This window comes from Tachypleus tridentatus, chromosome 8 (assembly GCF_004210375.1).
Source record: "Tachypleus tridentatus isolate NWPU-2018 chromosome 8, ASM421037v1, whole genome shotgun sequence".
In the NCBI taxonomy this organism is placed as follows: Eukaryota; Metazoa; Arthropoda; class Merostomata; order Xiphosura; family Limulidae; genus Tachypleus; species Tachypleus tridentatus.
The window spans coordinates 98,249,989-98,267,082 of NC_134832.1; the positions used below are offsets into that span (position 1 = coordinate 98,249,989).

Below are 17,094 nucleotides of genomic sequence, written 5' to 3' on the forward strand. Positions count from 1 at the left end.
AATTTTGTCGATTACTTTATTCCCTGAAACAAGATTGAACTAACGTAAATATGAAAAACTCCGTAAAAATAGCAATAACCAGTCCTTCTTGTCTCCACTGTATATTCTAGGTCAGTTTTTATTCGATTCTAAGTAAAATACCATTGTTACTATGCGCACAAGGTATTGTTGCGTGTGTGACGTCAAGAACTGTTAAAACATTGTTAGGTGAAAAAGACTTACTGACAATAGTGATTATAAATTCAATTGTTTTTTTTATGGTTAAAAGTAGTAATCAAACGTTTCGCAGGGTGCAAGACACGTCACCTGGAAAAATACAAAGTGGGTGGAGTTCCAACTCAAGTGAATTAGATGTAATAAACAATAAGGAAACTGCCTTAAGATTTCAGACTGAAGCTCAGATGAAAACAAATGTAATACTTATTTAGGTTCACTTTACAATTTCTTTCGACAATACTAGTCTTATTAGGTAATGTAGATAGAATATTGTTTATGCAGTACTGTTAGACGACAAAGGTATTGTTGCCTCGATAATACTGGAGCAGCTTGCTTATTTAATTGGTTAAAAAATCACATACTTATAATATAATGGATGTCTTTACAAAACTAGCTTCTCTGGGCTGTATTCCTCGCAGTGGGCAATTCGCAAAGAGCCCACTGTATAACTTTGGACTTAAACTGATAAATCCACACGACAAAATAAAAATAATGGTGTCAAATAGATCAATTACCATAATTTATGAAGTCTCTTAAATACTTTTGACAAAAATTTCGAAATCATTTTATAATAATACGTAGTTGTGTTTGTCCGATCCTACGTTATTCTCTCGTATGCTAACATCGTATCAGGAACTCATTTCTTACTGCAGCGTAATCGTAGTACTAAGAAATAAAGTTGTATAAATTCAAAGGTAAGCGAAAAGGTTTTTTATAATAATTTATTCTTGTTTGTAGGAAGGCTGCTAATTTATAAAAGTTTGAGTAGGTTTTATTAGTGAGGTGTTCCATGATTATTCCAATTTGATGAACATGTTACATTCGGTTAATAACGAAAATTACTAGAATTAGGTTGGGGGTGGTTGAAAAAGCCGAAAATACAACCAGTAGTATACGTTTTACAAGGTTTAGTCTTTTCCCTTTAAAAGAAAAATATAAATAAAGAGCTGCAGGAACCGTATTTTGTGTTAAAATTTAATGATGAAAGGAAGCGGGAAAAACTGATACTCGTGTAGTTATTTGACTATCTTGTTATAAAAAATATATTGTTTTCTTATATTATATACTAAACCTTTTGTTTTCCACATGATAGTTTAGATGTATTAATTTAGAGAGCATTGTGGAAAAGAGTAGATATTTGTAGGTTAGTTTTTGAAAAACTTTTAAAAGGTATTTGATATTAATATTACACACTTTGTAGGAAATCGAATAAATTGCAAAGGAATAACTAGATTCAGAGAGATTGGTAAATAAATGTAAGATGGTTAAAGTTTGAAGTTAAATTTTTAAAGTTTAAATTTTACTTATCCTTCAAATTAAGTTCAGTTCATGCATCGGAATTTTAAGTTTTCGTGTACTGGTAAATCGTAAAACAGGCTTTTATTCTTTAATTAATAACGGGTGTACATCAAAGACTAGTTATTGTCACTACTAATTAAGTTTTATATACTTATAGATAATCTTCATTTACTATGAAGACACACTGGTTAAAAACAACTTATACTTGAATTTTAGGCTTAATAACAACAGTTTTGACAATAAGTCTTCTGTTCGTTATTTATTTTCTACTTTAGTATATGTACTTTTACTGAATCTGGTGATAAAGATGTACAATTTTTATATATAGTTTCTACGTTTGAAGGCTAGAGGATATCACAGTTAAAGGCAACAGATAAAGAGAAGTGAAGACGGTGGGAAATGGAAACAGGATTACAGGAGGAGTTTAAGCTTTTATATACAAGTGATACCTATGTTAACAATGATATTAAGAAGGTAGTACGAGTACCAACAGAGTAAAAGTGGTGAATTTAGTTGTAATTAGCCCATGCTGTTGTGCAACAAATGTCAGCCTTTATCGTCCAGAGAAGAACTACTGGAGTGAAGAAAACCCCAGAGAAGGATGTGGGATGACAAGATTATTTTTGTAAATGATTCTTTGATAAGACGTGTGGATAGACTAATCTGTAGGGCAGATTGGAAGAAAAGAATCAGATTATCCTAAAAAGCACAGTTGAGGATAATAATAACATAATAGGAGGAATAATAATGGAACTAGAAGAGATGTAGTTTTTGTGGTGCATGTATTTGCTGATGATGTTGGGAAAGGTAGTTAAGAGGAGCTTATCACACATGAGTTAGTTAGATAAATGGATTTAAAGAAAAATTCCAAAACTTCATTTTTAGGGGATTCTGCCAAAAGTGTAAGGGTAAAGTTGTTAGTACATCAGTGGGGTTAAATACTGGGATTAGATTAGTTATGTAAGAATGAGTAGATTGGTTTGTTTTGTAGAATTAGTTCAAAGGAAGCCCTTTGATTAATTCAGCTGTAAGGGAAGCTATAAACAAGAGGTGAGGGCAAGGATAAGCTTAATGCAAAAAGAATAAGTCTGAGAAATGTTTAGCAGAAAAAATAAATTTATTAGTAATTATTAGGGTAGGCTTACTTGTTACTGTAGTAATGCTAGAAGTTTGAGATATGGATTTGGTGGCTGGTACACTGGTACGAATGGATTTTTTATGCTATGGAAAAAACTGAAACATCATTAAATATATGCGATTTTAATAACAGAAAATTTTGGGTTAGTGCTATTTAATATGGACACATTATTAAAGGGGGAGGAGAGGTTTTACATGTGCAACGTGAGCTTTGTCTCATGGAAGTTAAGGATATCAAATACAATGGTAAAGAGATTGAATCCATTTGGGTTTCTATAAGTGAATATAAAGGGAAAATGTTCTTATTCAAAATGTGTTACAGACCATTAATTGATACTGATGAAATTAGTGAAAAATTTTACACTGAGATTAAGATTGCAGCTTTTAATGAAGTTAAAATTACAGATAATATTAAGTTCAGGTGTATATATATAGATTTAGAATGTTGAGATTTGAACTGTTAGGAATTAAGGTTTTTGGAAACTTTTTATGATGGTTTTCTTCACCAATTAGTCAAGGAACTTACCAGTAACATTGCTATTTTGGATTTATTCTTAATTTCAAATCAATAAATGATTAGTGGCATGGAAATTGGGGAATATCTGGGTGCATATGAACTTTTTTCTCTTAGGTTTAGTATCGTTTTGCTGCATATGGAAATAATGATATTTTGGTTACAAATTTAATAAAAGCAAATTTTCAAGGTGTACAACAAGAATTGTCTACTGTAAATCTGGCAAATGAGTTATTTGGAGATGCGAGTCCTTATGCTCTCTCTGCTTGTCCAGTAGTAATTTTATGTGCTTGGTGTTACTTTGCTACAGCCTTGTGCTTTCCATGGAAGTGTCCTTCATATTTTGTTTTATTAGCCCTTATTATGGTTTTCACTCAGAAGAAAGTTCCTGATGGTGCTTTCAAAAAAGTCAGTGGTTAGGACTGTAATCAGAAGTTCGTTACAATAAATAATAAAAATGCCTACACGACTAGTAAAAGAAATGTTGAGTTGTTTATATGTAGACTATGGTGGTCAAAATTCCACTATTTATGACATAAAGCAACATGAAAAAATATGTTTGGCTTTTATGCTAAGAGTGAATCAAACAAAGGCACAGATCTTCACATGGCACTGTATCAAGCAAAACTGTTGGATCATTTTGAGGTGTTGTATGAATGGATTTGAGGCCTGCACTGAACATGTTCCCATTTTCATCCAATGATAATTTTACAGCTAAAGTTTGCCACGAAGCATTAAACTTGAGTCAAGAATGTTCATATTCACAATGTTGGAATCAAATATTTAAGATTATACATGGTATGAATATGTGAACAGCTCACAGCGAGAAACTTTCTGCCAATTATAAAGTAGGAAAGACTTATGTTACAGACCCTACTAAGTAAATAACTGATGAAAAGCTCAGTCCAAAACAAATATACAATAAAAATGAGACATGTTTACTGGAAGTGCCAAGGATAGGCTTACACTCCTTATTTATTTAAGTGTGGCTGACATACATAAGTGCATGTTTCTTGTGAAAAGGAAGAGGGCAAAACCTAGCACTATTAAAAGCATAAAAGTTCTTCCTGTGATCATCAAGTGTAACAGACAGACTAGGATCACTGAAGAAAAACCTTAGAAAGGTTTAAACAAAATACTTTACCAGAGGCTTGTGTCCATCGTCATAAGATGGAACCACCAGCTAATTGCCCCAGCCTTTGTTACAATGATTAGTACATCTTACCTGTTGAGCTGATGGATGTAGTTAATATTTTGCTCAAATACTTCCATCCAAACTGTACTTTAACCCATGAATCAGGGAGTCATCAAATATCTTAAGATTATAAGTGTAACAAAAATTTGATTTATCATCTGTTAATTGCTATTGAAGTAGTAAAGAAATAGAGGAATGTAAAAAAAAGTAGTTTACTCTTAAAAATGTGCTGTGGCATCTGTCTGTGATGTATGGAGCAAAATAATAAATATTGAAAAATTGTATTGAACAAACTTTGTCCATCAGTGATATCTAAAGGAGAAAATGACTGAATTGAAAAGTATGAGGGTTTCCACAGCATCCAATAGCGAGCAGTGATAACAGAACTCTTGAATAATAAAAAACTGAATAGGTAACCTGTCTTATCTTTCATCAGTGACTGCAGTTCATATTCCAATAAAGATGTAATTCTTCAGTTGTCACCTACAATGTTGTAGTTTGGAAGCAGAAAGAAATCATTTGTGTGTATTTATTATATTAGGTTGAGGAATAATTCGTGAGCGTTTTTAAATAATTTCATTCAAGCATTACATGCAAGACTATACAATACTTCAATGCATGAACACATCACACCCAAAACATTCATTATGATACTTGATTTCATGTAATACCTAGGTATATAGTATGCATTGTTTTAAACGAAATTGCAAGAAATTAAATGCGAAAAGCAGATGGTGTCGAAAATGCTCGATTTTGTCCACTTGACATTCCATTTAATGAGCTGAAAATGAAAGCAAAAATTAAAGACATATGAAAATCAAACACACCATTTATTAGAGCAAAAAATTATCTACCAAATGACATGAAATATTTTGCGAAAGCGTTTCATTTATGAATATATGTTTTTAACTTGAAAAAACGCTCACGAATTATTCCTCAACCCAATACATATGTTTCTATGATTAAAGGGCTAGATTGAGTTACTATTACATTTAATGTGCTGATTATAATTTTTCTTTCTCTAGCTAAGTTATATGATATACTTTCTACAATTTTTTGAAATTTTATAAAGAAAACACTCAAGTAATTTGTTTCTATAATTAATATATTTTATACCTATTTAACCTGATAGGGATTCTTGCATAATTCTCTAAATAATGTACAAATATTTTCATGTTTAGCATTATAAATTGATTTGTTATGCTAAAGTTTACAGGATATATGTAAATAACTGATAAACCTTTGCTATTGTAGAAAATTATAATTCTTACCTTGTTTTTATATTATCATTTTGGAAGTTAAATAAACTATTAGATACAGATGTTCTCTTCACTTCTAGTTCATGTCATTAATAGTTAATGTAAAGTATGAAAAGGTGTATAGACAACATAACATCAGCAAAGATAGGGACACTTAAACCTAATTGCATGTGTAGGCTGACTTGCCACAGTTCAGGTACATTAGCCTTTCACTGAGAGGTGAGGAGGCTCATAGAATTCAAATTTTAAAACATGAAAAAAGAAAACTTTATGAAAACAAAAGTAAAATAAGTTAGTTATAATACATAGTATAAGTCTCTATGATTATACATTCATTACTAGCACATAAACCTTATACATATATTTATATTGTATTTAATATTGAAAATAAGTTGTTCAAACTACATAAAAATATAGTTTTTACATACGTTATGAAATAGTAGATTTAATGTTTCCCATACTTTCCTTTATCTAGAGATCATCAGTTAATGTATATCACTGATTTTAAAAATCAGTAAAAATCATTTACTCATTCCTTCACCTTACCTAGTGATTTAAAAAAATGAAATTGATATTAACAATAGTTGGCAGAACAAGTACATTTAGTTCTGGCATGGCCAGGTGGGTTAAGGCGTTCGACTCGTAATTTAAGGGTAGCGGATTCGAATCCTGGTCACACCAAACATGCTTACCCTTTCAGCCATGGGAGCATTATAATGTGACCATCAATCCCACTATTCATTGGTAAAAGAGTAGCCCAAGAATTTGTGGTGGGTGGTGATGACTAGCTGCCTTCCCTCTAGTCTTACACTGCTAAATTAGGGACAGCTAGCAGAGATGGCCCTCCAGTAGCTTTGTGCCAAATTCAAAAAACAAACAAACAAAAAAACAAGTGCATTTCATCTTGTGTACAATGTTGTATACATTCAATTGGATTAGACTCTGAAAAATGATTATTCACATTTCTAAGTGCAAGGTTATTTACTGTATTATTTAGGGTAACCCATAGAATTACAACTCTAAAATCATGGCTTTGATTCCCCTTCCTGGACACAGCAGATAGCCTGATATGGCTTTGCTATAAGTAACACACACTCAAATGTGATTCAACAAATAGGCATGATATAATAAGGTTACAGTTTTGATATGTTTACTTTTATATAAGCAGTTCCAGTCCACATTGTTACTTGAATACTTCTATTTATTGTTACTTTCATTAATTGTGTTTGCTGTGCTACTTAATATAGCAAGTGTCATTAATTTATAGTTATCTAAGGTATTTTGCACTGTTAGATTAGTGCATGCATTTAGGACTAACCAAAATCTCATAAGCTGGCCAAATCTTATGAGATATTATAAGTATTATGGTTGAAAATATTCTTAAAAGCAACAGTTATCCAATTAATCAAACAATCACTTACTTTTACGGTTTCCATTAAATCAATTTTCTCTTTAGTTTTACTAAGAAATTTGGCTAATTTTGATCATTGGCTTATATATCAAAAAAAATTTTCTTTGCTAAATTTCTTTGTTATTCACAAGATAAACCATGTGTAAATGATAATACTAAATCTTACTGGTTATAGCTAAATGCTTTTATTAGTTTTTCACAGCTCTGTCAACAATACCATAATTAAATTTTGTTTCTGGTGCAGTATACTTAATTAGTAACTCCTTTGTAATGTTTGTATATTAACAGCATAATTTTAGTATCCTATCTATATAAGAATGAAAAAACAGCACTTTTTTTAGGTTTTTTGTGTGGTACTTTTTATGCTGTGTCATGTTAATAACGTTTTTAATAAATGGTACTTTTCATATTAACTTTGACTCATGACATTCAAGAAATGTAAAGATATTTTTAATATGAAAATTTGATAGAATTGGCAGCTTTTGTGGTAATTAACAAAACAGGTAATTTCTCTTTAATATGCTGCCAAGTAAATAATGTGTCATCAATATATCTTAACCAAACTTCAGTATTTTATCAAATATCTCTAATGGTTGAGTTTCTAAATAAATTTAATAATAATGAAGACAAAAAAGATTCCACAGCTAAACATTTTTTCTGCTTATAAAATATTCATTGGAAAAAAATTCTTTAAAACATACTTATAGAATGTCAATAGTATGGATGTAAAAGTAAATTCTTAATTTCTTTCAGTTTCTTCTTGAAATATAAAATGGCTGTTTTATCAGGCACTTTAATGAACATTGAAATATCAAAAGCTACTAAAATATCTTTGTGATTTAATGTTTAATTCTCCCAACAAATTCATGACTGTGTATTTATTTTTATCCATTAGAAATGAATTTTAGACATTATACATTGAACACTCAATATTTGACACGAAGTATAATATTTTTAAATATCATAAAGAAATAAAAGCAAACTATAGTCTGGTGAAATACTTGCACAAAGTTAAATTTTGCTTTTCACGAGGTGTTAAACTTGTACAATTTTTACCTTTTTCTTTAACCATTGCATGCAGTTTATTTATAGGATTAATGTCAAGATCAAAGATAAATAAAATTAACACTGATTTCAAAACACAGCTCTCTCCAAAGCAGCTGTAAGACATCAAATGCTAATTCTGGTAACAATACAAAATACCATTTACAGGATAAAACTCAGTTTTCTAAGGAAAATACACCTTATGATTTTGTTAACATAATTAATATTCACTTATTTGTACATTTTTTTCTAACTAGGAATGTAAATATATAGGCGATGTTTTGACTGAATGATTGTCAGGAGAATGTAAAACAACTGAGCTTTATTTCAATATTCATGTCATTTTGAGATAAAATCTTGATATATAAGGAAACTAACACATTATTCTACATAAATATTTTAATCAATTTGGCAGCATGTTGTAGCAATTTGGGTTTTGAACTACATATTACCAAAAGTTTAATTTTTCCTTTTGGAAGAGGAAAAAATTAATTTTGTAAGTTTGAGTATAATATCTACAACTAAGCTTAACATTATTACTTGGTTTTGTGAAGAAATAAAAAAAATTTTTGAAGATATATATGAAAGGTTAGGTTATCCATTATTAAAATTCCGTTGCACTTATAAAGGTTTAAGTTAGCACTTTTAGTTCTATATATCTAGGATATGTTTCACTAGACAACTAAAACTTGATCAGATGAGATTGGTGGTTTTGGTACCTGATGAATGCAAGTAAAGCAAGAAAGGGATAAAGTAATTCATACAAGTTTAGTGACATAATAATACTGTGGCCAGTGGAACCTTGAGCCATTACTGATCTGAAAATCACCCAACTCTTGTCCAATCAGCTTACAACATTCATAAATTTAGCATCATAAATCTTCATCTTCACAGTTTTAGCCCATATCAACCCACAACTACATGCATCATACAGTATTCACAGAAGTATCACACGTCAAATACCTTCATACAACACCCCTGATAATGTTCCACCACTGCATTATATTGTCATTATCAGTTTTGATTTATACAACCATGCGACAATTCAGTTGACTGTTTCTCATCATGTGTTGACTATTGATATAATTACTCCAAGTACAGGTCCTTTATAGACCTGGAATTTGCTTATGTTCCTCATTCCAGCATTACTACTTAAAGTTGCACACGTTTCTAGATTCACAAATTTACACAAAAATCAAAGGTAACAAGAAGATAGTGTTTAGCTGTGCATTTTCTTATATCATGAGAATATACTGTGTTTATTAATCAACATAAATTATAAGATGCTGCTTACCTTTCTGGCACAGTGTTCTATTTATAATCATATAACATTTCACATGCTGGTAGAATTTAGTTTGGTTTGAATTTCCCGCAATGCTACTTCAGGGATATGTGCACTAGTCATCTCTAATTTTGCAGTGTAAGAATAGAGAGAAGGCAGCTAGTCATCACCATCCACTGCCAACTCTTAGGCTACTCTTTTACCAACAAATAGTGGGATTGACCATCACATTATAATGCCCCCACAGCTGAAAGGGCAAGCATGTTTGATAGGGAGGGGATTTGAACCTGCAACCCTCAGTTTATGGGTTGAGTGCCTTAAGCACCTGGCCATGTTGATAGAAAGTGTGAAGATCGACAAAACCTTATATTTTCATTATTTGACAGAAACAAAATGTATAAAACCAGTTCCAATGATATTTTAATTCTAACCATTGTACTTGGAATTGTAAAAGATAAGTTGCAATCTAATATAATACTTTTAAACAATCGAAATTAAAATTAATATGCATTTTTTGGTCACCTGTGTAAAATTTTTCCGATCTTTCTCGATTTGTCAGATCATCCTTCACTTCGTTTTTTCTCTTTCTAATCACTGAGCCAATGTGTTTTTTTTTACCAGCTGTTTCCTTTCATAATACTTTTCAATTGGTAATATTAACTTTTCAAGATCAAAAAGTCTCAGAAGACTACATCAAACAACTATAAAAAATATAAATATAAAAGTGTTAACCTTGTCACAACGAGTAAAGTGAGCCTACAGTATTACTTTTATCATACTTAAGCCTAAAGTGAAGACGTGATGTAGGATTGCAATTTACAAAGCCTAGACCAAAGTGCATAGTTTTCCGAAAATAAAATTAGAAATTTTAAAACTAATTTGTTTTGAATTCAGCTTCTTCACTGCTACACGCACAATTCTTTAAAATATTTACATAAAACAAACCTTTTTAACCAACACAGTCAACGCATTTGTTTTCAGTTTCGCTGTGATGATATTTAATTTTACTATTTTTAAAATTTCAGTATATCGAAGAACAATATTAGATAGAGTAATAAACAAATTAAATGGAAAATGAAATTGTAATGTATAAAAATTGTCTAATAGCCTAAAGAGTAAAGACTTCAACCAAAAATCCCCATCCAGTCTCCACCGAGCTTTAAACCGTTATAAGAATAGTTTATAGTCAAAATTAAAAATAGAACATATAGCACGTGACTGGAACATCGAAATCTCGTGATGACGTTTACCCAAAACGAGATAACTAAATTAACGTACAAAACCAAAAATATATTATTTAATTTATGTTTTTTATTGGTGTGAATAAAATATTTTAATAGCAGAAACAAAGGATCTTTTAACACTAATTTATTATTTTTATTTAAATTGATAAAGGGATGTTTCCACTATAAGTCAAACTAAAATCGTCCTATATTTTAGTTCCATTATTTTTTTCTCTCTTTCAAAACCAACCATAGGTTCAGTGGAGCCACACAATTTTCGGTTAATGAATAAAATATTTAAAACCTCGTCTCTGGAATGATAGCTATTACAATTAAAGTAATAACTGTATAATCATTAATCTGCACTGGATATGAGATGTAAAATGACATGAGCCCTTAAAAAAAGTAACAGTATCGTTTAATTTATTTTATGCTATAGAATTAATAGATTCTGTTTTTACAGAGGTCTTAAAGTTCCTGTAAAAGTGGTGTCTTTCATCACACTCATTGCATCTCATTGTTTGCTTAATAAATATTTTTCTGTGCAGTAAAAAACTGGATTCAGTCTCTTTTATCCTTAACAATTTATTCAAGTCCAAAGAATATGTATAATATCCAGCTGTACTATTAAACCTGTTTAATTACTCTAAGTGAAATTAATGTACCTCAGATTAGTGAAAATACTACAGAGTACGTAACTAGCAGAAAAGTTTAGTGCCAAATGCATAGAATTTGTTTGCGTAGGGTTATGTATATTTCTTCTGATAAATGCTCTTTATTCGATTAAGTCTAAGATTTTGTACTTAAGAATAATGTATGTTACACTTGTGACCAGAATAAAGATAGTCACTAAGGGTAAATAACTGTTTGAGAAAGTTGTGGGGCTTCAGAAAGTATTTTCTTGAAAATTAAACTTTTGTTAGTTATTAATGTTCTATGACTTCTTTCTTAGTGTAGCTATAGACTGAGAAAAAAACCTTTTAACAACTGGTATACTCATAACCTTGATCACGTTACTTCCATAAAGATCAACTTAAGTGCACAAGATACGTGGTAAATTGAGAGTCATCTCATAGAACTATGGTCTAATGAGCTTGAGACAGAGCTTTCATACATTTGCTGATCAGTGTATAGTATTGAAGAAAACTGTCAGGACAAGAGAATATTTTATTGTTCTTTCAATTTTATGGGTCGAAATTTTCCATGGCATATACGTAGTTTTGATTATATAATGTTAGTTAAGAAAACAATAAATGTCGTTTCGTCCTAATTATGTCTTATCTCTTGTTGTGGGTCAAACCTACAGTATCATGTGTGTCCTATTACTGAAAAAAATTTCTACAAAAGTAGACTGTGAAGTTTTCCATTCTGAGGTCAGGCGATACCTCAAGGTTATTACTACCAATGATGCTTTGAATGGAATGGCCAACAAAAACGTTGATAATATATGCAAAAGAATAGAATTATGATTTCGTTCATACAATATCCTGTTTCCACACTCTGGAGTGTATTCTTCTTCACATAACTATCTGAAACCTTTACTAAAAATGTTGTTCTACATAAATGTGTCACTAGTGTTTCCAACTTTAACTTATCCTTCTTTATTAGTAACTTACACTATCTATTCTCAAATTTATTTGCAGGCCACATACACAACTTTGAATAAGGTTTATCATTAATTTAATTAATTTGGTGTTAAACATTACATCAGAGACAAAGATTAGGTGGCCCGACATGGCCAAGCGCGTTAAGGCCATGACTCATAATCTGAGGGTCGCGAGTTCGCTTCCCCGTCGCGCCAAACATGCTCACCCTTTCAGCCGTGGGGGCGTTATAATGTGACGTTAAATCCTACTATTTGTTCGTAAAAAAGTAGCCCAAGAGTTGGCGGTGGGTGGTGATGACTAGCTGCCTTCCCTTTAGTCTTACACTGCTAAATTAGGGACGGCTAGCACAGATAGTCCTCGAATAGCTTTGTGCGAAATTCAAAAAACAATGAAACAACAACAAAGATTAGGGTTCGAAAATGTCAATATATATACTCTATCTGTACTTTTGTCGACAGTGACTAAAGACTTATGCCTACAAAATTATTTTATTCCTAGCGATGTGAAAGTATCACAGTCAAATATTTTGTACACATCATAGACTTAAAGACCTGCAGCAAACAACTTAAAAGGAATAGCTATATAAAAGTACGACAATTAACAGTTTAAGTAGAACAGATGCCACACTATTAAAGTACTGTAACTCAAGTTAGATAGAACAGCTGAGGAAGTAGTGGAATTGAACACGTTAAATAGCACAGCTACTTGAAACTATTGTAGCTCAACAGTTTAAATAGAACTGTTGCATGAAAGTACAGCACCTCACGAATTTAAATAGAGAACAATTCTATGAAAGTACTACTTGTCTTCATGTCAAACTTTGATTTGTTTTAAGTAATTCAACAGAATGACGAAATTTTCAAGCTACAACTATCAAACCATTTACTAACTAAGACTTACGTTAACAAATAATGTAGGAGTAGAAAATATTTTATTATTCAACTTATAAAACTGATTCTTAACTTTGATAATTACGAAGCTTATACAAAGAAAAATTTACGTAACATATTATTTTAATTCTTCATTGAATAATAATTTAGAAGAAGGAAAAATTGAAAGTCGTGTTTTTAGAAGATATTGACTCTGGTTGCAGGTAAAGACTGTTGTAGTTTTCAAAATGTAGTTATAGTTTCAAACATTAGTAAACATTAAAACATTCATGACTTCAGTGGAGTTGTGAGAGTTGATATGAATTAGAAGCTCGGTAATACCATCGCACTCAAGTCACAAGTGATAACAATACTTTCTAATTCACTTCCTTTTCTCCTTAATTTATTTATTAAAGCTCTAAAGTATGTGTTTGGTTCATCAGATACCACATGTCAATTTCTCATGCTGCATCGGGTAATAACACACTACATATATACGTCTTTATGTGCACGATATAGGTAGAGCTATTTCTAATTAAGTGTGTGGGGATGTTTCTTCTTGTAGTAAAGCCACATCGGGTTATCTTCTGAGTTCACCGAGAGGAATCCGAAAATTTATCGCTGTTCCAGCGGGGAACTTCTAATTTAGTTTGTGCAGGTAATTATTTATAACGTAGTTTTGCCATTAATAAGATTTAATATACGTTTTTGAAATATTCATAAGAGACAGTTAAAATATTTACCACTTCACGTCTGCAGTGTATGACGCACAATGTACTAGTGATTGTTTGAAAACTACATTTGAAATATAAAAGCTTAAGTGAATCCGTCATAAATTAGTTGAAATATCGTTGGTAAACAAATATTATAAAAAATACCAACATATTTGTTTACAAAGGGTTCTTATTAATAAGGTGTGAAATGAATGAAAGGGAATGCTGTGACCAGAGTTTTGTTTATATTGAGCAATGCAAGGTTTATTATTGTGCTCGTTTATACAGGTATTCATTTTTCTCCCTGTTTCTCTCATGTGGCTTTTTCTACTACACTGATATTTGTATTAATAAACAGCATTACTAACAAAGTTGTTCTGACGGACTCTAGTGATGTAGAAAAGGCCTCGTCGTCATTGATATGGTGGATATTGTGTGGTTGATACATTATGAGATTCCTCTTTACTTTCATCCACAAGTTCCCATACTTGGAATTTATTTGGTAGAACACTGCCCCAGTTTTGTGCCAGGAGTAAATACAAATTTAACATTTATATTAAAACTGTGAATTTTACGTAGACAAAACCATAATATTTCCAATAGATGAAAAATACCGTGAATGTTTGTAAATGTTGGTCATTGTGTTTTTGGTGATAGTTTTAGGAAATATGCATATGCAAAGAAAAAAGCGTTTCAGATGTTGGGTTCCTGAACTCAGAATATCTTAGAAATTACAAATGGCTGTAGCATTAAAAATGATTATTTTTAAATGGATGGATTTGTTTTTTTTAGTTGGGTGAGCTGATTTCCAATGTATGCAGATATCAGTGTGGGTGACCTTTAAAATACTCATGGAAAAGCCTATATATGGCCAATGTATACTGACATTCTTTTACATTGAATATTTTAGAAGGGAGTTGTTTGTTAAGGGTATTAGAAAATTGTTTAACTTTTTATTCTTCGCACAAACGTTAAACGAGTAGTTCTCTAATCCAATATATTGGAGAAATCAAACATTATATATCGTAACCAAATAGGAGAAAATATATAAATTATAATATTTTTCCCCTTAAAATCTCACAATGTCTCTTAATCGAAGATTAAATCGTATACTAAATTATTCTACACTTATTAAACTGTGTTTTTTTTTCTGTTTCTATTTCTTCTTTGCGAATATGCACTCTACTTAAACCAAACACACGCCTATAGGATTTGAATTTAAATGCATTCATAAAAAGTGTAGAAAACAACGCATTTGTAAGTCATTGAACCACGAGAATAAAAAGATAGACGAAAAAGAAAACTAGTTATAACAAATGAAATTTTAATTTAAAGTTTTAATTAAAATCCTTTTTAACCACACAAGATCTTAGGCCGTGTTTCGTCCAATTCAGACTTTAAATAACAGGGTGTGTAAAATCATTTTGAGAGGAATGTAGCCAAAGAACATCTTCATTTGAAGTGATTTTTTTCAACTCTTTTGTTAACTGAGAAGCTTCAATGCTTCACCAACATAAGGATTTAATACCCATGCTATATATATTTTACAATGGATAAAGGAAATATATTTCTGGTTTCTACAGTAAAGCCCTACTCATGGGTTCTGATATTGAAGAAAACGTTAGATCTAAAACACAATTTTCGTAAACCACTGATTTAAAATCCGTAATGAGGTAACTGAGAAAAATGAAGCAGAAATATCTGCGTCTAAATATAATTTTAAGTATAATTATTAGGTTTCACCAGCCTCTGTACTCTTCATCAAAACTTTATACTATGAAAGAATTATCCGTTTATGGTAAAAATTCAAGTTGAAAATAAAAATATCTAATTTTACATGTAAAAGTGTATGTAGAGCTAATCTAGGAAAGAAGACTCGTACGGTATTGGTTTTAACAGACTGGCACCACATTATACAAACTAAGATCGATTGAAAATGAAGTATAATCAGTAAAATATCTTATATGTTTACGTTCACAGTTTTTTTTTTTTTTATCGAAAACTATGGATTCCTGAGGTTGATTTACCAGGGTATAATTTGTTTACCTTGAACCTCGTTAACTCCTGAATCTTCAAACAGAAGAACCAGGAATTCCATAATTTTAACCAACGAATGTGAATTAACTTAAACATAAATATCAGAAATATATGGTTAGATTGATAAAATATTTGTTATCGAATTTTTTGTAACAGTTAAACCATATTTGTAATGCTCTCCAAACAATAAATAATGACAAAATTCATTTTCTTTTTCTTTGTATGTACATCCGGCTTGATTGTTCACAAAAAGTAAAACATCAGCGTAAAATTTTCTATATTGTGAAATAATTAAGATAAAAGTGATACTACTGCCATAATATTGATAACCGAACTTATACATAGGCAATAGAAAATTTTTTTAATCAATACACATGGTGGGTGAAAGGTTAAAGTCAAATAAAAGGTTTATGGCTGCGATACATTTAAAAGCGAGTAGGATGATTTCCATTGAGTGGTTTTGCTGATAAATTACTATACTGTAATAAATGAAAATAAAATCGAAAATAAAACTTTGAATTAACCTGTGACAACATGTTTGTTCTCACCTTCATCATTTTCACATGAGTATATTTCCGCGTCTTCGAATTGCACGTCAGTTATCAATAGTTCACCATCTTTCCTTTGCATTCGCTGCTCTCTACTACTCCCTACTTCACCAAGAGGCGTATACCAAGTAATTGGTTTCCCATTTTTACTATGGTCTTCTGAAGAACACCCAAGTGTGAGAGTGGAACCACGTTTAATATCGTGGACAACTTCATTCCCTGAAACAAGCAGTACACAAATACAAATGCAGAATAATTCGGTATAAATATGAACAAATAATTCTTCTTGTCTTCACTGTACGTTTTATACGTAACTTTTTTATCCGTTTCTAAGTAACATACCATTGTTACTATGTACACAAAGTATTATTATTTGAGTGACGTCATGAACATAGGTGAAAAACATTTTAGTAACAATAGTGATTGTAAATTTCATTTTTTATGTTTAAAAGTAGGAATCAAAATTTTTCCAGTATGTTAGACACCTGGACTTGGAAATTATAACGTGGTTGCAGTATCAATTTAAGTAAATTACACATAATAAACAAAAAGAGAACTTCCATAAGATTTGAGGCTAAGTTCAAATAAAACAAATATAATTGATACGAAGGTTCGCTTTACAACTTCTTTTGACAATACTAGTCTTATTAGGTAATGTAGATAGAATATTGTTTATACATAATTTTGAATGGAAGTTTGGCAATTAGGTTCTTTCTTTGGAGGCCTGGCATGGCCTAGTG

General features: G+C 30.9%; 2 long non-coding RNA genes across 2 annotated transcripts; one reads left to right on the forward strand and one right to left on the reverse strand.

The window, feature by feature from the left end:
* Positions 1 to 365: 365 nt before the first annotated feature.
* LOC143223021 (uncharacterized) lies at positions 366 to 5,693 on the forward strand. The gene is made up of 2 exons (XR_013012614.1): positions 366 to 911; positions 1,844 to 5,693. It is a non-coding gene; the product is annotated as an uncharacterized LOC143223021 (long non-coding RNA).
* Positions 4,923 to 10,553, reverse strand: LOC143223022 (uncharacterized). Its single transcript, XR_013012615.1, has 3 exons — positions 10,303 to 10,553; positions 9,880 to 10,058; positions 4,923 to 5,142 (listed from the first exon to the last, which is right to left on the reverse strand). It is a non-coding gene; the product is annotated as an uncharacterized LOC143223022 (long non-coding RNA).
* Positions 10,554 to 17,094: the final 6,541 nt, after the last annotated feature.